The 20,117-nt window shown below is 37.8% G+C and overlaps 1 protein-coding gene across 3 annotated transcripts in view; it reads left to right on the forward strand.

Annotated features, from left to right (window-relative positions):
• The window catches only part of SGCZ (sarcoglycan zeta), a 1,232,459-nt gene that overhangs the window by 1,182,483 nt on the left and 29,859 nt on the right, over positions 1-20,117 (forward strand). The window lies entirely within an intron of this gene.

The raw sequence follows: 20,117 nt of genomic DNA on the forward strand, positions 1-20,117 counted from the left end.
ATCTCAGAGCAGCTTTGAACTTAGAAAACAAAAACTGTGAATTTCTACAGAGTTCCTACATACCCCACAACCACCTTCCCCTATTGTTTGCATCTTATTTTAGTGTGCTGTGTTTGTTGCAGTCTACAAAATACACCCAGTTTATACTACATTTCTTTTTATTCAAACTCCTTGTATCCCTGTCATTCCATTCAGCCTCTTATAATCAATATTCTGTGTTCAGATTGAGGGGTATTTTGGTTTTATTTGTTTTAACCACCCACATTGAGGAAATGTGATATTTGTCTTTCTGGGTTTGGCTTATCTCACTTAACATGTCTTCCATGTCCATTCATTTTGCTGCAAATGGCAGGATTTCATTATTTTTATGGCTAAATAATATTCCATTGTCCATATATACCATATTTTTTACCCATTCATCTGATGATGGCTACTTTGATTGATTCCATATCTTGGTTATCGTGAACAGTGTTGCAGCAAACATGGTGGAACAGGTGCCCCTTACATAACAATGATGATGACTTTTGGATATATACCAAATCGTGGGATTGCTGGATTGTGTGGCAGTGTTATTTTTTTTTTATCTTTTATTTAATGAATATAAATTTCCAAAGTACGACTCATGGGTTACAATGGCTTCCCCCATCATACCGTCCCTCCCACCCACAACCCTCCCCTTTCCCACTCCCTCTCCACTTCCATTCACATCAAGATTCATTTTTGATTATCTTAATATACAGAAGATCAGCTTAGTATACCTTAAGTAAGGATTTCAACAGTTTGCTCCCACAGAGAAACAAAAAGTGAAAAATAATAGATGATTTTTTTTAAATGATGATGAAATCAGATCAGACCTATTGTCATGTTTAATCCCAGTGAGAGTCAAGTTGGGAATTGATAATTTTTTTTTTTTACAGAAGATCAGTTTAGTGTACATTAAGTAAAGATTTCAATCGTTTGCTCCCCCATAGAAACACAAAGTGAAATATACTGTTTGAGTACTCGTTATAGCATTAAGCCTCAGTGTACAGCACATTAAGGACAGAGATCCTACATGAGGAGTAAGTGCACAGTGACTCCTGTTGTTGACTTTACAAATTGACACTCCTGTTTATGGCATCAGTAATCTCCCTATGCACCAGTCATGAGTTTCCAAGGCTATGGAAGCCCCTTGAGTTCTCCGACTCTTATCTTGTTTAGACACGGTCATAGTCAAAGTGGAGGTTCTCTCCTCCCTTCAGAGAAAGGCACCTCCCTCTTTGAAGACCTGTTCTTTCCACTGGGATCTCACTCACAGAGATCTTTTTGCCAGAGTGTCTTGGCTTTCCATGCCTCCAATACTCTCATGGGCTTTTCAGCCAGATCCGAGTGCCTTCAGGGCTGATTCTGAGGCCAGAGTGCTATTTAGGACATCTGCCATTCTATGAGTCTGCTGAGTATCTCACTTCCCATGTTGGATCACTCTCCCCTTTATTTATTCTATCGGTTAGTGTTAGCAGATACTAGACTTGTTTATGTGCTCCCTTTGGCTCTTAGTCCTTTCATTATGATCAATTGTGAACTGCAATTGATCACTTGGACTAGTGAGATGGCATTGGTACATGCCACCTTGATGGGATTGAATTGGAATCCCCTGGTATGTTTCCAACTCTACCAATTGGGGCAAGTCAGCCCGAGCATGTCCCAAATTATACATCTCTTCCCTCTCTTATTCCCACTCTTATGTTTAACAGGGATCACATTTCAGTTAATTTTCAACACTTAAGAATAACTGTGTGATAATTACAGAATTAAACCAGTCATATTAAGTAGAACAGACAAAAAAAAATACTATGAGGGATAATGTATTAAGTTGTCCATTAGCAGTCAGGGCTATGCTGATCAAGTCACCATTTCTCATAGTGTCCATTTCACTTCAGGAGGTTTCCTTTTTGGTGTTCAGTCAGTTGTCACCGATCAGGGAGAACATATGGTATTTGTCCCTTTGGGACTGGCTTACTTCACTCAGCATGATGTGTTCCAGATTCCTCCATTTTGTTGCAAATGACTGGATTTCGTTGTTGCTTACTGCGGTATAGTATTCTAAGGAATACATATCCCATAATTTCTTTATCCAGTCTACCTATTGATGGGCATTTAGGTTTGTTCCAGGTCTTGGCTATTGTGAATTGTGCTGCAATAAACATTAGGGTGCAGACCGCTTTTTTCTTTATCAATTTAAACTCCTTTGGGTAAATTCCAAGGAGTGGGATGGCTGGGTCGAACGGTAGGGTTATATTCAGGTTTCTGAGGAATCTCCAGACTGATTTCCATAGTGGCTTGACCAGTTTGCATTCCCACCAACAGTGGGTTAGTGTCCCTTTTTCCCCACATCCTCGCCAGCATCTGTTGTTGGTAGATTTCTGTATGTGAGCCATTCTAACCGGGGTGAGGTGAAACCTCATTGTGGTTTTGATTTGCATTTCCCTGATTGCTAGTGATCTTGAACATTTTTTCATGTGTCTGTTGGTCATTTGGATTTCCTCTTTTGAAAAATGTCTATTGAGGTCCTTGGCCCATCTCTTTTTTTTTTTTTTTTTTTTTTTTTGGACAGGCAGAGTGGACAGTGAGAGAGAGAGACAGAGAGAAAGGTCTTCCTTTGCCGTTGGTTCACCCTCCAATGGCCGCCGCGGCCGGCGCGCTGCGGCCGGCGCACCGCACCGATCCGATGGCAGGAGCCAGGAGCCAGGTGCTTTTCCTGGTCTCCCATGGGGTGCAGGGCCCAAGCACCTGGGCCATCCTCCACTGCACTCCTGGGCCACAGCAGAGGGCTGGCCTGGAAGAGGGGCAACCGGGACAGAATCCGGCGCCCCGACCGGGACTAGAACCCGGTGTGCCGGCGCCGCTAGGCGGAGGATTAGCCTAGTGAGCCGCGGCGCCGGCCCCTTGGCCCATCTCTTAAGTGGGTTGTTGGTTTTGTTTTTGTGGAGTTTCTTGATCTCTTTGTAGATTCTGGTTATTAACCCTTTATCTGTTGCATAGTTTGCAAATATTCTTTCCCATTCTGTCGGTTGTCTCTTCACTCTCCTGACTGTTTCTTTTGCAGTACAGAAACTTCTCAATTTGATGCAATCCCAATAGTTGATTTTGGCTTTGACTGCCTGTGCCTCCCGGGTCTTTTCCAGAAATTCTTTGCCTGTGCCAATATCTTGAAGGGTTTCTCCAATGTTCTCTAATAACTTAATGGTGTCAGGACGTAGATTTAGGTCTTTAATCCACGTTGAGTGGATTTTTGTGTAAGGTGTGAGGTAGGGGTCTTGCTTCATGCTTCTGCACGTGGAAATCCAGTTTTCCCAGTACCATTTATTGAATAGACTGTCCTTGCTCCAGGAATTAGTTTTAGATCCTTGATCAAATATAAGTTGGCTGTAGATGTTTGGATTGATTTCTGGTGTTTCAATTCTGTTCCATTGGTCTATCCATCTGTTTCTGTACCAGTACCATGCTGTTTTGATTACAACTGCCCTGTAGTATGTCCTGAAGTCTGGTATTGTGATGCCTCCGGCTTTGTTTTTGTTGTACAAGATTGCTTTAGCTATTCGAGGTCTCTTGTGCCTCCATATGAATTTCAGCATCATTTTTTTCTATATCTGCGAAGAATGTCTTTGGTATCTTGATTGGGATTGCATTGAATCTATAAATTGCTTTTGGGAGAATGGACATTTTGATGATGTGGATTCTTCCAATCCATGAGCATGGGAGATTTTTCCATTTTTTGGTATCCTCTTCTATTTCTTTCTTTAAGGTTTTGTAATTTTCATCGTAGAGATCTTTAACGTCCTTGGTTAAGTTTATTCCAAGGTACTTGATTGTTTTTGTAGCTATTGTGAACGGGATTGATCTTAGCAGTTCTTTCTCAGTCATGGCATTGCTTGTGTATACAAAGGCTGTTGATTTTTGTGCATTGATTTTATATCCTGCCACTTTGCCAAACTCCTCTATGAGTTCCAATAGTCTCTTAGTAGAGTTCTTTGGATCCTCTAAGTACAGAATCATATCGTCTGCAAAGAGGGATAGTTTGACTTCTTCCTTCTTGATTTGTATTCCTTTGAGTTCTTTTTCTTGTCTGATGGCTCTGGCTAAAACTTCCAGAACTATGTTAAATAGCAGTGGTGAGAGTGGGCATCCCTGCCTGGTGCCAGATTTCAGTGGAAATGCTTCCAACTTTTCCCCATTCAATAGGATGCTGGCTGTGGGTTTTTTATAAATTGCTTTGATTATATTGAGGAATGTTCCTTCTATACCCAATTTGCTTAGAGTTTTCATCATGAAAGGGTGTTGAATTTTATCAAATGCTTTCTCTGCATCAATTGAGATAATCATATGGTTTTTCTTCTGCAGTCTGTTAATGTGGTGAATCACATTGATTGATTTGCGAATGTTGAACCATCCCTGCATACCAGGGATGAATCCCACTTGGTCTGGGTGGATGATTTTCCTGATGTGTTGTTGTATTCTATTGGCCAGAATTTTATTGAGGATTTTTGCGTCTATGTTCATCAGGGATATTGGTCTGTAATTTTCTTTCAGTGTTGCATCTTTCTCTGGCTTAGGGATTAAGGTGATGCTGGTTTCATAGAAAGAATTTGGGAGGATTCCCTCTTTTTCGATTGTTCTGAATAGTTTGAGAAGAAATGGGATTAGTTCTTCTTTAAATGTCTGGTAGAATTCAGCAGTGAATCCATCTGGTCCTGGGCTTTTCTTTGTTGGGAGGGCCTTTATTACTGTTTCAATTTCTGTTTCAGTTATGGGTCTATTTAGGTTTTCGATGTCTTCATGGTTCAATTTTGGTAGATTGCATGTGTCCAGGAATCTATCCATTTCTGATAGGTTTTCCTGTTTGCTGGCATACAGGTCCTTGTAGTAATTTCTGATGATTCTTTTTATTTCTGTGGTGTCTGCTGTTACGTTTCCTTTTTCATCTCTGATTTTATTGATTTGGGTCTTTTCTCTTCTTTTTTTAGTTAGTTGGGCCAATGGGGTGTCAATTTTGTTTATTTTTTCAAAAAACCAGCTTCTCGCTTGGCTGATTTTTTGTAATTTTTTTTGGATTCAATCCTGTTAATTTCTTCTCTGGTTTTAATTATTTCTCTTCTCCTACTAGATTTGGGTTTGGTTTGCTGCAGTTTTTCTAGGTCCTTGAGGTGCGCTGAAAGCTCATTTATTTGGTACCTTTCCAATTTCTTGATATAGGCACCTATTACTATAAATTTGCCTCTCAATACTGCTTTTGCTGTATCCCATAAGTTTTGATATGTTGTGTTGTTGTCTTCATTTACTTCCAGAAAGTTTTTGATTTCTCTTTTGATTTCTTGAATGACTCAGTGTTCATTCAGGAGCATGTTGTTCAGTCTCCATGTGTTTGCATACTTTCTGGGGTTTCCTGAGTTGCTAATTTCCAGCTTCATCCCACTGTGGTCTGAGAAGCTGCATGGTATGATTCTAATTCTTTTAAATTTGCTGAGACTTGCTTTATGGCCTAGTATGTGATCAATCCTAGAGAAGGTTCCATGCGCTGCTGAGAAGAATGTGAAGTCTGTAGATGTAGGGTTGAAAGTTCTGTAGATATCTGTTAGATCCATTTGGGCAATAGTGTCAATTAAATCTGCTGTTTCCTTGTTGATCTTCTGTCCGGATGATCTGTCTATTTCTGAGAGTGGAGTATTGAAGTCCCCCAGTACTATTGTATTGGAATCTAAATCTCCCTTTAAGTCCCTTAACATATCTTTTAAATAGACCGGTGCCCTGTAATTAGGTGCATATACATTTATAATAGTTACATCTTCCTGTTGAATTGAACCCTTAATCATTATATAGTGTCCCTCTTTGTCTCTCTTAACAGTTTTTGTATTAAAGTTTATTTTGTCTGATATTAATATGGCTACACCTGCTTTTTTTTGGTTTCTGTTGGCATGGAATATCTTTTTCCAACCTTTCACTTTCAGTCTGCATGCCTCTTTGTTAGAGAGATGTGTTTCTTGTAGGCAACAAATAGTTGGGTTGTGTTCTGTGAGCCAGTCAGCCAAACGGTGTCTTTTAACTGAAGAATTCAGATCATTAATGTTCAATGCGACTATTGATACATAGTGACTTTGCCCTGCCATTTTCCCGGAGATATTTTCTAGTATATGCTTTGAGCTTCCCATGCTCCTTTACTGGTAGGTGTTCTTCCTTTCCCTTCTTTCATATTGATGGCCGTGTTTCTGTGTTTCTGAGTGTAGCACATCTTTAAGTATCTTTTGCAGGGCCGGACGAGTGGCCACAAAGTCTTTCAATTTCTGTTTGCTATGAAAGGTCTTTATTTCACCTTCATTCACAAATGAGAGCTTGGCAGGATATAATATTCTGGGCTGGCAATTTTTCTCTCTTAGCACCTGTGCTATGTCTCGCCATTCCCTCCTAGCTTGTAGGGTTTCTGTTGAGAAGTCAGCTGTGAATCTGATTGGAGATCCTCTGAGAGTAATCTGACGTTTCTCTCTTGCACATTTTAGGATCTTTTCTTTATGTTTCACTGTGGTAAGTTTAATTACCACGTGTCGTGGTGAGGATCTCTTTTGGTCATGTTTATTGGGGGTTCTATGAGCTTCCTGTACTAGGATGTCTCTGTCCTTCTCCAAACCTGGAAAGTTCTCTGCTAGTATCTCACTAAAAAGGCCTTCCAATCCTTTCTCTCTCTCCATGCCTTCAGGAACTCCTAGAACTCGAATGTTGGTTTTTTTAATAGTATCCTGTAGATTCCCAACAATATTTTTTAGATTTCTAATTTCCTCTTCTTTTCTTTGGTTTGACTGTATGTTTTCCTGTGCTCTATCTTCTAAGTCCGATATTCTCTCTTCTGCTTCACCCATTCTGTTTTTAAGGCTTTCTAATGTGTTTGTCATTTGATCTATTGAGCTCTTCATTTCATTTTGATTTCTCTTCACTATAACACTTTCCTGTTCTACTAGTTTCTGAGTTTCATTTTGACTCTTCCTTAAAATTTCATTTTCACGAGAGAGATTTTCAATCTTGTCCATTAAGGATTTCTGTAGTTCAAGGATTTGCTTTTGAAAACTTCTAAATGTTCTTATCATAAATTTTTTGAAATCCATATCTTGCATTTCTTCTATCTCATCATCTTCATACTCTTGGCTTGGGGTGTTTTGCTTATTTGGAGGCATCATAGTGTCATCCTTGATCTTGCTCCCTCTATTTCTGTGTTTGTTACTCGGCATAGTTAATTCTTCTTGTGTCACTGTGCGTTTTTTTTTTCTTTTTTTTTTTTTTTTATACTGTGTCCGTGTTAAGTGGACTGCCTGCTGTTGGAGGAGCCTTGGAGGCTTGAGATGGGTGCGGCCTGAGAGCTCTGCCTGGTTCTTCCTGGTTAAGGGTGTGCAAAGGTGACACCCTCAGGTTATGCGTGGTAAATCTCTCTCTTTTTATTTATTTATTTATTTTATTTATTCAGGGGGGTAAGTAACACCGCAGGGCAGGGCTGTGCAGAATTGATGGTATTTAGCTTCCAGTCTTTGGCTCCTCTGGACTCCCACTGGGTTGCCTAGGCTACTGAATTGTAGTGACTCAGTTCCTTAGCTCTCCCCCATTGATATGTAAATCCAGAGAGGAGGCCTGCTCTTTGTCTCTTGGGAATTCTTCCAGCCTTGCAGCCTTGTAACCTTTGCAAGGTTAGGGGGAAGAGAAACCCCGAAGCTTTTTTTTTTTCCTTCTTTCTGGTAGTGAGTTTGCTGCACTTTCCGGCCCCCCTCTAGATTCTGACCCCTGTTTCCCCACCAATGTCTCGGGTTATTGAGCTCACCTCCCCTTCCAGCACCGATGTGTGGACTTGGAGCCCTGAGCGTCCCAAGTCTCCCCGCTGTTGTGTGTGTGGCATGCACTCCCCTTGGAGCACTGGCGCGCAGACCCTGGGGCTTCTGCGGCTCGGTCCCGTGACTTGGCTTCCGCGCGGTGGGCGACCCTGTTCTCCCAGTAGGTCCTCCGATTCACGGCTGCTCCATCCAGAAGGGTTTCCCATGCAATCCTTTCCCGGCTCTTCCCTCTGCGGCCACCGCAACTCCCCTTTTATTAAACCAAACTTTCCCGGACTACCGGTGCGTGCCCTCACCACTCCACCATCTTGCGTGTGGCAGTGTTATTTATAGCCTTTAATAAATCTCAACACCACTTTCAAAGTGGCTGTACTAATTGAAATTCTGACTGACAGCCTATGAGAGTTTCCCTTTCTCTACATACTGGCTGGCGTTTGTTACTTTCTATCTTTTCAGTAGCAGCTGTCTGACAGTGATATACTTCATGGTGGTTTTCACTGGCATTTCCCTGATGGCCAGTGATATTGAGTGTTGTTTCATATATTTATTGGTCATTTGGATTTTTTTCTTTTAAGAACTGTCTATTTGAGTTGTTTGCCAATTTCTTCATAGGGCTGTATATTATTTTGCTGTTGGGGGTTTGGAGTTCCTGATATATTTTGCATATTAATGAATTGCCAGGTAGCTTATAATTATTTTCTGCCACTTTGTTGGAGGTCTCTTCTCTGTATTGATCGTTTCCTTTGCTATGCCGAAGCTTCTGAGTTTGACAGAATCACATTTGTCCAATTTTTCTTTTGTTGCCTGGGCTTTTGGCATCTTATTCAAGAAAACATTGCCTATACCAACAGCTCGAAGTGTGTCCCCTAGGATTTTTCTTGTAATTTCATGGTTTCATATCTTAAATTTAAGTCACTTATCCATCATGAGTTTTCTTTTATACATAGTGAGAGACAGAATCTAATTTTTTTCCTTTTTCACATGTATGTCCAGTTTTGCCAGCACAATTTATTGAAAAGACCATCCTATTCCCAATATATATTCTGGGCACCTTTATTAAAATCATCTTGTTTCAGTATAGGTATTAAATCACAGTGTTTCTAGTCTGCTCCATGAATTTATGTCTGCTTTTATCCCAGTACCATACTGTTTTATTACTATAGCTTTGTAGTATGCTATTATTGATTACTCAAGCTTGATTTCCTTCCCTTAGGATCAGTTTCCATATTCTGGGTCTTTGGTGGTACTATAGGAATTTTAAGATTACTTTTCTAATTCTATAAAGAATCCCATTGGTATTTTGATAGAGATAGCATTGAATGTGCAGACTGCTTTAGGTCATATGGATATGTTAACTATATTAATTCTTCCAACCCACAAATGGGGAATATCTTTCTTTTTTTGTGTATCCTCAATTATTTCTTTCATTGCTGTCATATACATTTTATTGTAGAGATATTTTGCTTCTTTGATTAAGTTTTTCCTGTCTATTTTTTTTAAGTTTATTTCCCCCCCAAAGAAACATTTTATTTAAGGAATACAGACTTCATGAATTTCGTAAGTACAACTTTAGGAATATAGTGATTTTTCTCATCATTCCTGCCCTCCCATCCACTGTCCCACCCCTCCTCCTTCTCCCTCTCCCATTCCCATTCTTTTATTCCCACTCTTATATTTTACTGAGATCTATTCTCAGTTGACTTTGTAAACATATGTTTAACTCTATGCTAAGAATTCAACAAGTATTATTATTATTATATATAAATATATTTATACATATACATATATATATATATATATATATTTTCCTCAACAGTCAAGATAGGGGCTGCTCAAGTCATTGCTTCTCAAAGTGTCATTTGACTTATACAGATTTCCTTTTAGGTGCTCTATTAGTTATCACAGGTCAGGGTAACATGTGGTATTTATCCCTTTGGGACTGGCTTATTTCACTAAGTATGATGTTTTCCAGATTCATCCATGTTGTTGTACATGACCGAATCTCATTTTGTTTTTACCGCTGTGTACTATTCCATAGTGTGCATGTCCCACAATTTCTTTATTCAGTTGAGAGTTGATGGGCATTTGGGCTGATTCCATGTCTTAGCTATTGTGAACTGAGCTGCAGTAAACCTAAGTGTCTACATTTTTAATAGCTATTGTGACTGGGATTTAGTTCCTGATTTCTCTTTCAGCAAGATCATTATTGGTACATGGAAATGTTATTTTGTGCGTGTTGGTTATGTATCTTGCTACTGTAATGAAATGATATACCAATTCTAGCAGCTTTTTGGTGAAGTTTTTAGCATGTTTCCATGTACAAAATCGTGTCACCTGTAAACATGGACTTTTTTTTTCCTCTTGCCCAATTTTGATGCCCTTTGTTTCTTTCTCATCTCTAATTACTCTTGCCATTACTTGTCAATTCTTTCAATACTTGTGTTGAATAAAAGTGATGAAGTAAGCATCTTAGTTTTGTTCCAAATCTGAGTGGAAATGTCTCAGAGCTTTTTGGCTGTTGGCTTGTCATATAAAGTTTTCATTACTCATAAGTATGTTAGTTCTATACTTAGTTTGTTGAAGATTTTTATTATAAAGATATGGTCAGTCCTATCAAATGTTTCCTTGTGTCTTTTGAGATGATTACATAGTTTTTGTTCCCCATTCTTTGATATGATTTATGACGTTTATTGATTTGTGAATGTTGAACAATCCTTGTATCACAGAAATAAATTGCACTTGATTGTGATGAATGGTCTTTTCAATGTAATTTTGAATTTAGTTTGCTAATATCTTGTTGAAAAATTCCATCTAAGTTAATCAATGATATTGGTCTGTAGGTTATTCTGTGTGTTGTATCTTTGGTTTTGCTATCAGAATGGTGTTGGCTTCATAAAAACTGTTTGACAGAGTCCCATTCTTTTCCATTTTTTGGAATATTTCCAATTGTATTGGAGTTAGTTCCTCTTTAAATATGTTGAAGAATTGTGCAAAACTATCAGGTCCTTAGATTCCCTTTGATCGTGTACATTTAATTATTCTTCATCTAATTTTATAGGTCAGCTTAGATTTTCTATATTTTTATAATTTAATTTTGGTAGTTTACAGGTATCTAAGACTTTCTGTCTTCAAAGTGTTCCAGTTAGAGAGCATATAATTGTTCATGGTACTGTCGTAAGATCTTTTATAAATCTTCGGTATCAGTTCTAGTGTCCTTTACATCTCTAACTTTATTTCAATCTTTTCCCTCTTTTTTTTCTTTGTTGTTCTTCCTAATGGCTATTATATTTTATCTTTTCAAATAGAGATTATTTTTGTTTTGTTGATCGTTTGTACTTTTTTGATTCAATTATATTTATTTCTGCTCTGATTCTTATTATTTCTTGGTGTCAGCTAATTTTGTATTTGGTTTGTTCTTGAGTTTTTTTAAAACATTTATTTTTGTATTTGTCAGAGTTAGAGAGAGAGAGAGAGACAGAAGAAGATATCTTCCCTGTGCTGAGTGACTCACCAAAAGGCCACAACAACCAGTCTAAATCAGGCTGAAGACAGGAAATAGGAACTCATAGTGGGTCTCCCACATATGTGGCTGGGCCCAAGTATGTAGGTCATCTTCTGCTGCCTTCCCAGCAGGAAGCTGGACTGGAAACATAGTAGCTGAAAGTATGCTATGGGATGCCAGCATCATAACCCACTAGACTACCATGCCAGCCCCAATTCTTGTTTTCCTAAGTACTTGAGATTACATTGTTTATTTGAGATCTTTTTTTTAATGTAAGCACTTAGTGCTATATACATCTCTATTAATACTGCTTTTTATGTATCCGATAGGTTTTGATATGTTGTGTTTTCATTTTTTATTTGCTTCAAGAAAAGTTTTATATCCTTTTCAAAATTTCTTCAAGGATCCATTGCTCATTCAGGAGAATAATGTTTAATTTCCCATTATTTGCAAATTTTCCATTTTTCATGTTAGCTTGTATAATTCTACTGTGATCTAAGATTAATGGTATGATATCTTTAATTTACTGAGACTTGATATGGAGCCTGATATGTGATCTCTTCTATAAAATATCTTATCTGCCATTGAAAAGAATGTATATTACTTATCTTGTGAATTAAATGTTCTGTACGTGTGTATCATGTTCACTTACACTATAGTAGAATTCAACTCTCAAGAATCTTTGATTTTCTGTCAGGATGATCTATCCATTGATGACTTAGGTATTGAACATCCTACAATTATTGTATTGAAGTCTCTCTCTGCTTTTGGTCTAAAACAATTTTCTTTATAAATCTTAGTGGTCTTGTGTTACATATATATTTTTTCTTATTTTTCTATCTATCTTCTAATCAACATACAGTGACCTTATTCATCTTCTTCATCTCTTTTTTTAGTTTTTTAATCTAAAGTTTATTTTATCTGGTATAATTATAGTTACCCCACTTGCTTTTGATTTCCATTTTTTTGGTTTATCTTTTTCCAACACTTCAGTTTTAGTCTACATGTATCTTTTTATTTATTTATTTATTTGAAAAGCAAAGCTTAGAGAGGCAGAGAGAGAGAAAGAGAGAAAGTCTTCCATCAATGGTTCACTTCCCAAATGGCGACAACAGCTGGAGCTGCACCCATCTGAAGCCAGGAGCTAGGAGCTTCTTCCAGGTCTCCCATGTGGGTGCAGGGGCCCAAGGATTTGGGCCATCTTCTACTGTTTTCCCAGGCCATAGCAGAAAGCTCGATCAGAAGTGAAGTAGCAGGGGCTCAAATGGGCACCCACATGGGATGCTGGCACTGCAGGCAGCAGCTTTACCCACTATGCCACAGTGCCAGCCCCGACATGTTACTTTACCTGAAAAATGAGATTCTTGTAGGTCTTGGTTTTTCATCCATTTGGCCAACCCTTGTTTTTTGATTAGGGAATTTATTCTATTTACATTTGAAATTAACAACTTATTTTCGTGGAGAAAATGTTTTTTTTTTTAAACCCTATGATTTTAATAGTCTTGAGATAGAGTACACTATTAACTGTAGTCATCAAGAAGTGCAAAGTTCCATGATACTTATCTCTGTAGTCTAACTGAAGCTCTGTGCTCTTTGATCAGTGTTTTCTCTTTCTTCCTCTCCCTTGTCCTTCTTCCGCTAACTCTGGCCCCAGCCTATGGATAGCCACGTATTTACCCTCTATTTATGGGAGGTTGGCATGTTTGCATTCCACATACAACTGAGATCATACAGTATTCATCTTTCTCTGCATTTCCTTTATTTAGCCCAGTGCACTCCAGTTCCATGCATGTTGCCGTGGTTGACAGAATTTCCCTTTCTTTGAAGAGTGTATCGTACCATATTATCTTTTTTACATTTTTGAGCATATTTAGAGGCAGACAAGGTGACATGATTTGGCATCCAAGATCAAGTGCCCTGAGGGTTTTTTTTTTTTTAATTATGAAAATAAAAAGTAAAACCAGATTTTGAAAAAGAAAGTAATACTATAGTTTTGTGATTATTTTTAAATTATATGCAGAAAGTTAAAGAGCATTTCATTTGATTCTTGTGTGTAGCCCTTTCCTGGTTTTCTGTTGGACTGTGATCTTTTTACTTTTATGAGTGAATTTTAAAAGTTGAGTTTGAGAATTTTTATTTATAGAACTCTTGATTTAGTAGATCCTTTAAGCCTTTGACTATAATATGAATTAAAACATTATCTCAAAAATGATAAATATTAAGTTAAATAGTTGTCTTTTAGAAATCTTGTCAGCTATTCAGTTTCAAATAACAATAATAGTGAGGTTTTTTTGCTCCTTTTCATTCACAAGAACATTTTAACAACAGCATTTCCCTGTTTTATTAAAGATTAAATTGCCTAGCAGCATAAAGTTTCATTAAATTCAGATAATCTCCTCAGTAAATTAATAACTTATTGTAAAGTATTAAGCAAACAAATATACAAGGAAACACATAGGTTTTTTTACATATCAATTATAAAATAGAAAAATTTTCACTGATTCATGCTTTCATTACTTCTTTCATTCACAACTTTATTTCATTTATTGATCCTCAACTACAAAACAAAATCTGTGATCAATGCTAAATATACTGATTTGGATAAGACAAGTCCTTAACTTCAAACTTATAAGCACTGAGTAAGGATATAAAGAAAATTGCAGTGCAATGTTGTCAAATTCTCACAAGGAACAGGAGAAGCCTAGGCAGAGGGAGAAAACTGCACAGATACAGAAAATGTTTTATCACACACACACACACACACACACACCTGCACTTGTATCTTGAAAAGTCAGTAGAAATTAACTTCAACTATGGCAAGGGGAAAGGTATGCTGGGGATAATTTGTACCCATGAAAATTGGTAATATTTGAATATTTCAAAAATCTGTGTTTATTATCACTGAAGTGTCAAATTCATAGAGCTAAGCCATATATTCTGATAAGGAATTCGGATTTGGCTTTTTGTCTAAAAGCAATTGGATTCCCCAAATATTTTAAGTGAAAGATACAAAGTCAGCTTTGTGTTTTAGAACATTATGTGGCTGACGTATGGAGGAATAATTGGCTGAAGGTATAAGTGGAATTAAAGCTGGGGAAGGAATGACACCAATGAGGAAGGTGAATGAGATAGCATGCCTCAGTATACTTTGCCAGCTTCTGACTTGGGTGTTTGGGATATGATTTTCATCAAAGGAAGATAAAAATGAAAACAGGAGAAAAAGATTTCAAAGAGATGCTCTTTGAAATATTGATCCTTATCAGTATGTATTAATTAAAATGTAAAACACCTTGTTGTACATAAGAAAACAGGAGTATATAAGGAATATGCCTTTGACTTTTTTCTTAGCCTTAAATAGAAGTAACATGTAAACTTAAAAAGCTAAAAGTTCTGATTAGAGACAATGGATTCAAAATGAGTGTTATAGGTAGTAAATTGTAAATATATTCAGAGAATATATTTTTTGGTTTAAAAATAATAATTAGTAGATGAAATGCGATCTGAACAGATGTATTTGGATCAGTTGGCAGAAGTATTGAAAACTGACCAAAAAACAGTCCCCAAAGAAGTAATCGCGGCTTTCAGCACAAGTGTGGCACAAGTTTGGGTAGATTACTCTAGCCTTGTATGGGTTGTGTTTTCTGGAGTTGGCTTGAGGCAGAAATACTATTTAGATGATTAAAATAACACAAATAGGAGACATACTCATATTGTTTGCTTAAATGGGTTGACATTTCTTCTTTTAAAGGGTAATGATGCTCTCAGGATTCAGAGGAAACTTTTTCAGGGAGTAAAACGAATGGCAGTTAATAATGTCTTCCCGGTATCATTGCTCCAACCTTTTTCCAAAATAATTTATTTTCTGTCAATTTGGAGAAGCAACCTCATTTCCACTTGTGTTTAGGTAGTAATAAGAAGAGTTATAGTATACATGTTTTGACATGCTTGAAAAAAGCATATAGCTGTAACTGTTAAAAACTGAAGGTACCTCAGAGATGCTGTTATTCAGAACCTAGTTCTATAAACAAGAGTCAGAGAGCTTTAAATACTTGTCAAACGGCTGGCACCGCGGCTCAATAGGCTAATCCTCCGCCTAGCAGCGCCGGCACACCGGGTTCTAGTCCTGGTCGGGGCGCCGGATTCTTTCCTGGTTGCCCCTCTTCCAGGCCTGCTCTCTGCTGTGGCCTGGGAAGGCAGTGGAGGATGGCCCAAGTCCTTGGGCCCTGCACCCCATGGGAGACCAGGAGAAGCACCTGGCTCCTGCCATCATTCAGCGCGGTGCACCGGCCGTGGCGGCCATTGGAGGGTGAACCAACGGCAAAGGAAGACCTTTCTCTCTGTCTCTCTCTCTCACTGTCCACTCTGCCTGTCAAAAAAAAAAAAAAAAAAAAAAAAACAAAAACACTTGTCAAAGAGCCAGACCTGGGAGTAAAATGAAACTGTTTCTTTTCTAGTCTATGACTTTACTGACTTAGATTTAGGAAGAAACAGATGTAAATAAAGCAGAAAATAGAATTAGAATAGGAACATGAAAAGAGGTCAAATTTCAAGACAATAAATAAATATGTTTTCCTCCTTTCTGCTCTGGATGAATTTGTGCTACACCTTCACTCTTCAAGCACAGGGATTCAAACTGCTGCCCAAGGGATCTGTGAGGTGCCAGGGAAGAGTCTGCGGTCACAGTTGCTCATGATTTATTAATTTGCTCATGAATTTCTCTTGTAGAATCTCTTCGGTATTATCTTGAACCATAGTCTTCAAAAGGTCCTTGTAGAATGTGTATTTTGAAGACCCTATGAATACATTTCAAACAATCTCATTTTCCATGAACTCTTTGAAGTTCCTTTGTACCTGCACAATCCTAAAAAAGTATTCACAATTGTGGAGATCTTACTTGAAAAACTAAAGGCCAGAATTGGCAAATATTAAGATGCATAATTTAAAATATAATTTTTATGTTCTGTCTTGCCTAATCTTCTTCCTCCCACTGTGAGGTATCTCAGCCTTTCTCGGTTGCTTTGAATCAGATCTGTTGGATTCTTCTCTTTTTGGTTTATTCTTCTTGTCTTTCCTTTTCTGGGTAAGTGACTTCACTAAGGATGTTTGTGTGCCAGTAGGTATAGTGAGCAGCTTATATTATAGCATACAGAATATAGACAGGAATTGAGAACAGATTGCACTCACCATATGATTTTTCAAAATATACAATAAATATTAAAATAGTCATAAATCATTGAAACTATAGCAGTACATCATTCTTAGCAATTTGACAAAGATTTGAAACAAAGTTTGCAAAATTCTGTGTTTGCAGGAAAACTGATGCACACCAGCATTTATTTGGTTGTTTTTTTTTTTTTTTTTTTTTTAGTTCCTACATGCAAGGGATAGCTTGTGGTATTTGTCTTTCTGTGTCTGGCTTATTTCACTCAACATGATGTCCTCCAGTTGCAGTGTTTCTGATGCAAATTATAGAATTTTTAATACATGAATAATATTCTGTGTGTATGTGTGTGCACATCACATTTTCTGTATCCATTCATCAGAGGATGGACACCTTGGTTGATTCATATTTTGCCTACTGTGAACAGTGCTCTTATAAACATGATGGTCAAGGTATCATTTTGAAATGTGTTTCTGGTTTTTTGGTAATGACTTTAGAGACTGTGGCATATTATTACATTGGGCACTTAGAAAGCCTATCATTCTAGCTTATGTCTTAAACTGTCTTTAAATATGAAGTAGGATCATCAGCCACACCTGGTCTTTGTCCTTTCCAATAATGCAGAATATGGCATTCTTTCTCTGAAGCCAGAAATTACCATAGGCATACAATCTACTACATTTGTACCATGGATTTGGTTTGTCTCATGTTTATTCATCATTATAATAGTTAACGGTGCATGCTCAGGGTGGGTACTTGGCTCAGTAGTTCGGAAACCACCTGGAATGCTTGCATTCCATGTAGGAGTACCTGGATTCAATCCCTGCCTCTGATCCCAATCCCAGTTTCCGACTAATGTACACTCTGGGAGGCAGCAGGTGATGTGTCAAGTTGTTGAGTTCCTGTGACAATGTGGAAGACCTTGATGGCATTGTCAGCTCATGGCCTCAGCCTGATTCAATCCTGGCTGGGGCAAACATTTGGGGAGTAAATCTGTGAAACGGAGATCACTCTGGCTGTCGCTGTCTCTCTGCCTTTCAAATAAAGTATTAATGTTTATCCTAAGCAAACATTAACTCAGTCAACCAGACTAGAAGTCTGTTATTTGTGAAAATTCCCCAATCATGGGAAATGTTTATTTTGACTTGGTATCTTTGATTGTTACAGTGCATACTCGTCCTGGTGTCTTCAGACTTACCTCCCTGATTCCTTAAAGATTATACTTGTTGCTTTTTTTTAGTCTAATTATTTGAAATGCAGACTACAAGAGTGAGGAGGAGGGAGAGACTCAGAGATCCTCCATCTGCTGGTTCACTCTCCAGATGAATCCAGCAGCTGGCGCGGAGCCAGGCCAACGCCAGGAGCCTGGAACTCTATGAAGTTCTTCCACAGGGTAGCAGAGGCACAAGCACTTGGGCCACTTCTGCTGTTTGCACAGGCGTGGAGCTGGATTGTAAAGTGAGCAGTAGGGACTCAGACCAGTGCTCAGATGGGATGCTGACATCACAGGTGCCGGCCCCATATATTCGTTGCTTATTGATTTTTTTATCTTTAATATCAACAGGAAGGGAGGAACTACTGTCTAGAGGCCTGCTTTTAGCTAATTATTTGATAATCAGTTTCCAACTTAGCTTCTTAGGTGGTATGAATTTATCTTTAATTACTCAAGAAATTTTTTTCTAATGTATTAATCATTTTCTATTTGAAACTTAGGGTTCAAAATTGATAGAGGCTCAATCCTAATTTTTTTCTATGGAATTACTGATGTAATCTGTGCTAAATTACTAAGTACACCATTCTATGTTTGAAGATAGATTTACTATTCTGTAGCTAAATCTGTCACTTTGCAAAATTTTCATAGTCACACAATAACAAATTCTTTAATGTTTATTGTCATCTACTTAAAGGGAGGAACAGAATGAGAGATAGATGAGACATCTTCCATCTGCTGGTTCATTTTCCAATTGCCCGTAGCAGGAAGAACTGAGCCAGGACAAATCTAGGAGCCAGGAACTCCGTTCAGGTGTCTCAGGTGGTGGCAGGGACCAAAGTACTCATGCTAACAAGGGATGCCTCCTAGTATGAATCAGGAAGCTGCATGGGAAGCAGAGGAGCCAGTACAACAACTAGCACTGCAATATGGGATGTGCGCATTGCAAGTGGTGATTTAACCTGCCGCACCACAACACCTGCCCCAGAGAATATTTTTTTTATCTTTCCACATGGGTATCACAAACTGTTAAAGAGTTGTTCTTTGGAGCATGTTCTTTTGATACCTTGGAAGATCTTTTCAATTGCTACTCCCAACACATCACAAAATCATATTGTTACCTAAAACTGTTGCTTTAAAGTTATCTTAAGGAATTTTTCACTGGCAGAAATTAAAAAAAAAAAAAACCTCAAACTTTAAAAAGAGCAAGGCCCTTAAAAAATAATTGCTCTACATTTGTGAAAGCAAGAAAAACACTATATGCCCTTTAGATTATTTGAGAAAAAAAAGCTAAGTGGTAAACAAATGCTGACAGCTTTTAGCTTATTACTGAAAATAGTCATGTAGGAATTTATTACTGCATCATCTTATTAAGTTGCTCTTGCAACCATAATACACATGAAATCATAGAATCTTGGTGAAAAAAAATCTCTTCCTCTGTAGTTAAAGATCCAGGTCTGTGTTGCTAATCATATTTCCTTAGTCTGGTGGCTCTAACAGATTTGCCTATAAAGCTAGTTATTAAGAAATTATCAATTCCCAACTTGACTCTCACTGGGATTAAACATGACAATAGGTCTGAAAAAAAAAAAAAAAAGAAATGTGAACATTAGCTCTGACTTCCTGGTGGTGGCTTCATCATTGCTTAATGAGTTCATATATTTTAGATTAGCTATCACATTATGCAGAAGATTTGCTTCTAAATGTAAATTTTATATTTTCATTGTATTAATAAAATTGGTAAGGCCACTGATGGAGTAAGCCTGACATTCTTATGTGAACATGTTTACGGAAGATTCAAAGAGAATTCACGTGGTTTATGTAAAATTACCAAAGATAAAGGAGGTTTCATCATCAGCATCTTAAAAACTGTGGATATTTTTCACTTGATTTTTAAGGAGGAAAAACACTCAATTTTGCTCAGATAAATCATGGAAATGTCCTGGGAATCTGTACAGTCATGTGGAGCCAGAAAATAGAAGTTTAAATGTAGCGTGATTCAACTGCGAGGGAAGTCAGAGTGCATGACCTTGATGACCCCATCTGAATCAACTATAACGCAATGAACTGAAATAGTTCACGATTTCAGACAGATTCTTAACTCTAGGGAGGTCAGGGTAATGTGACATGTTCTTCTGCAATTGGTGATCAGCATTAGCAAAGGTAGACACTAATCGCAAAACACGCAACTGGCCCTGTGCCTTTAAATAACTAGACATACATGCTCTTGGCACTCAACTTCCATTTCTGCATTTACTACTGTTTATTAACAGACAGGAGTGGGCATTGTGACTTCTGCATCCCTGGAATTCTCTTTTGGGGAAATTCAGCAGGGGAAGGAGCTGTGTCTTTTTCCTTGATCATAAGGTGGAAATTTTCAATCTGAACTTAAATAAATGA

Source organism: Oryctolagus cuniculus, chromosome 2 (genome assembly GCF_051225735.1).
Source record: "Oryctolagus cuniculus isolate XC-2025 breed Fujian yellow rabbit chromosome 2, ASM5122573v1, whole genome shotgun sequence".
In the NCBI taxonomy this organism is placed as follows: Eukaryota; Metazoa; Chordata; class Mammalia; order Lagomorpha; family Leporidae; genus Oryctolagus; species Oryctolagus cuniculus.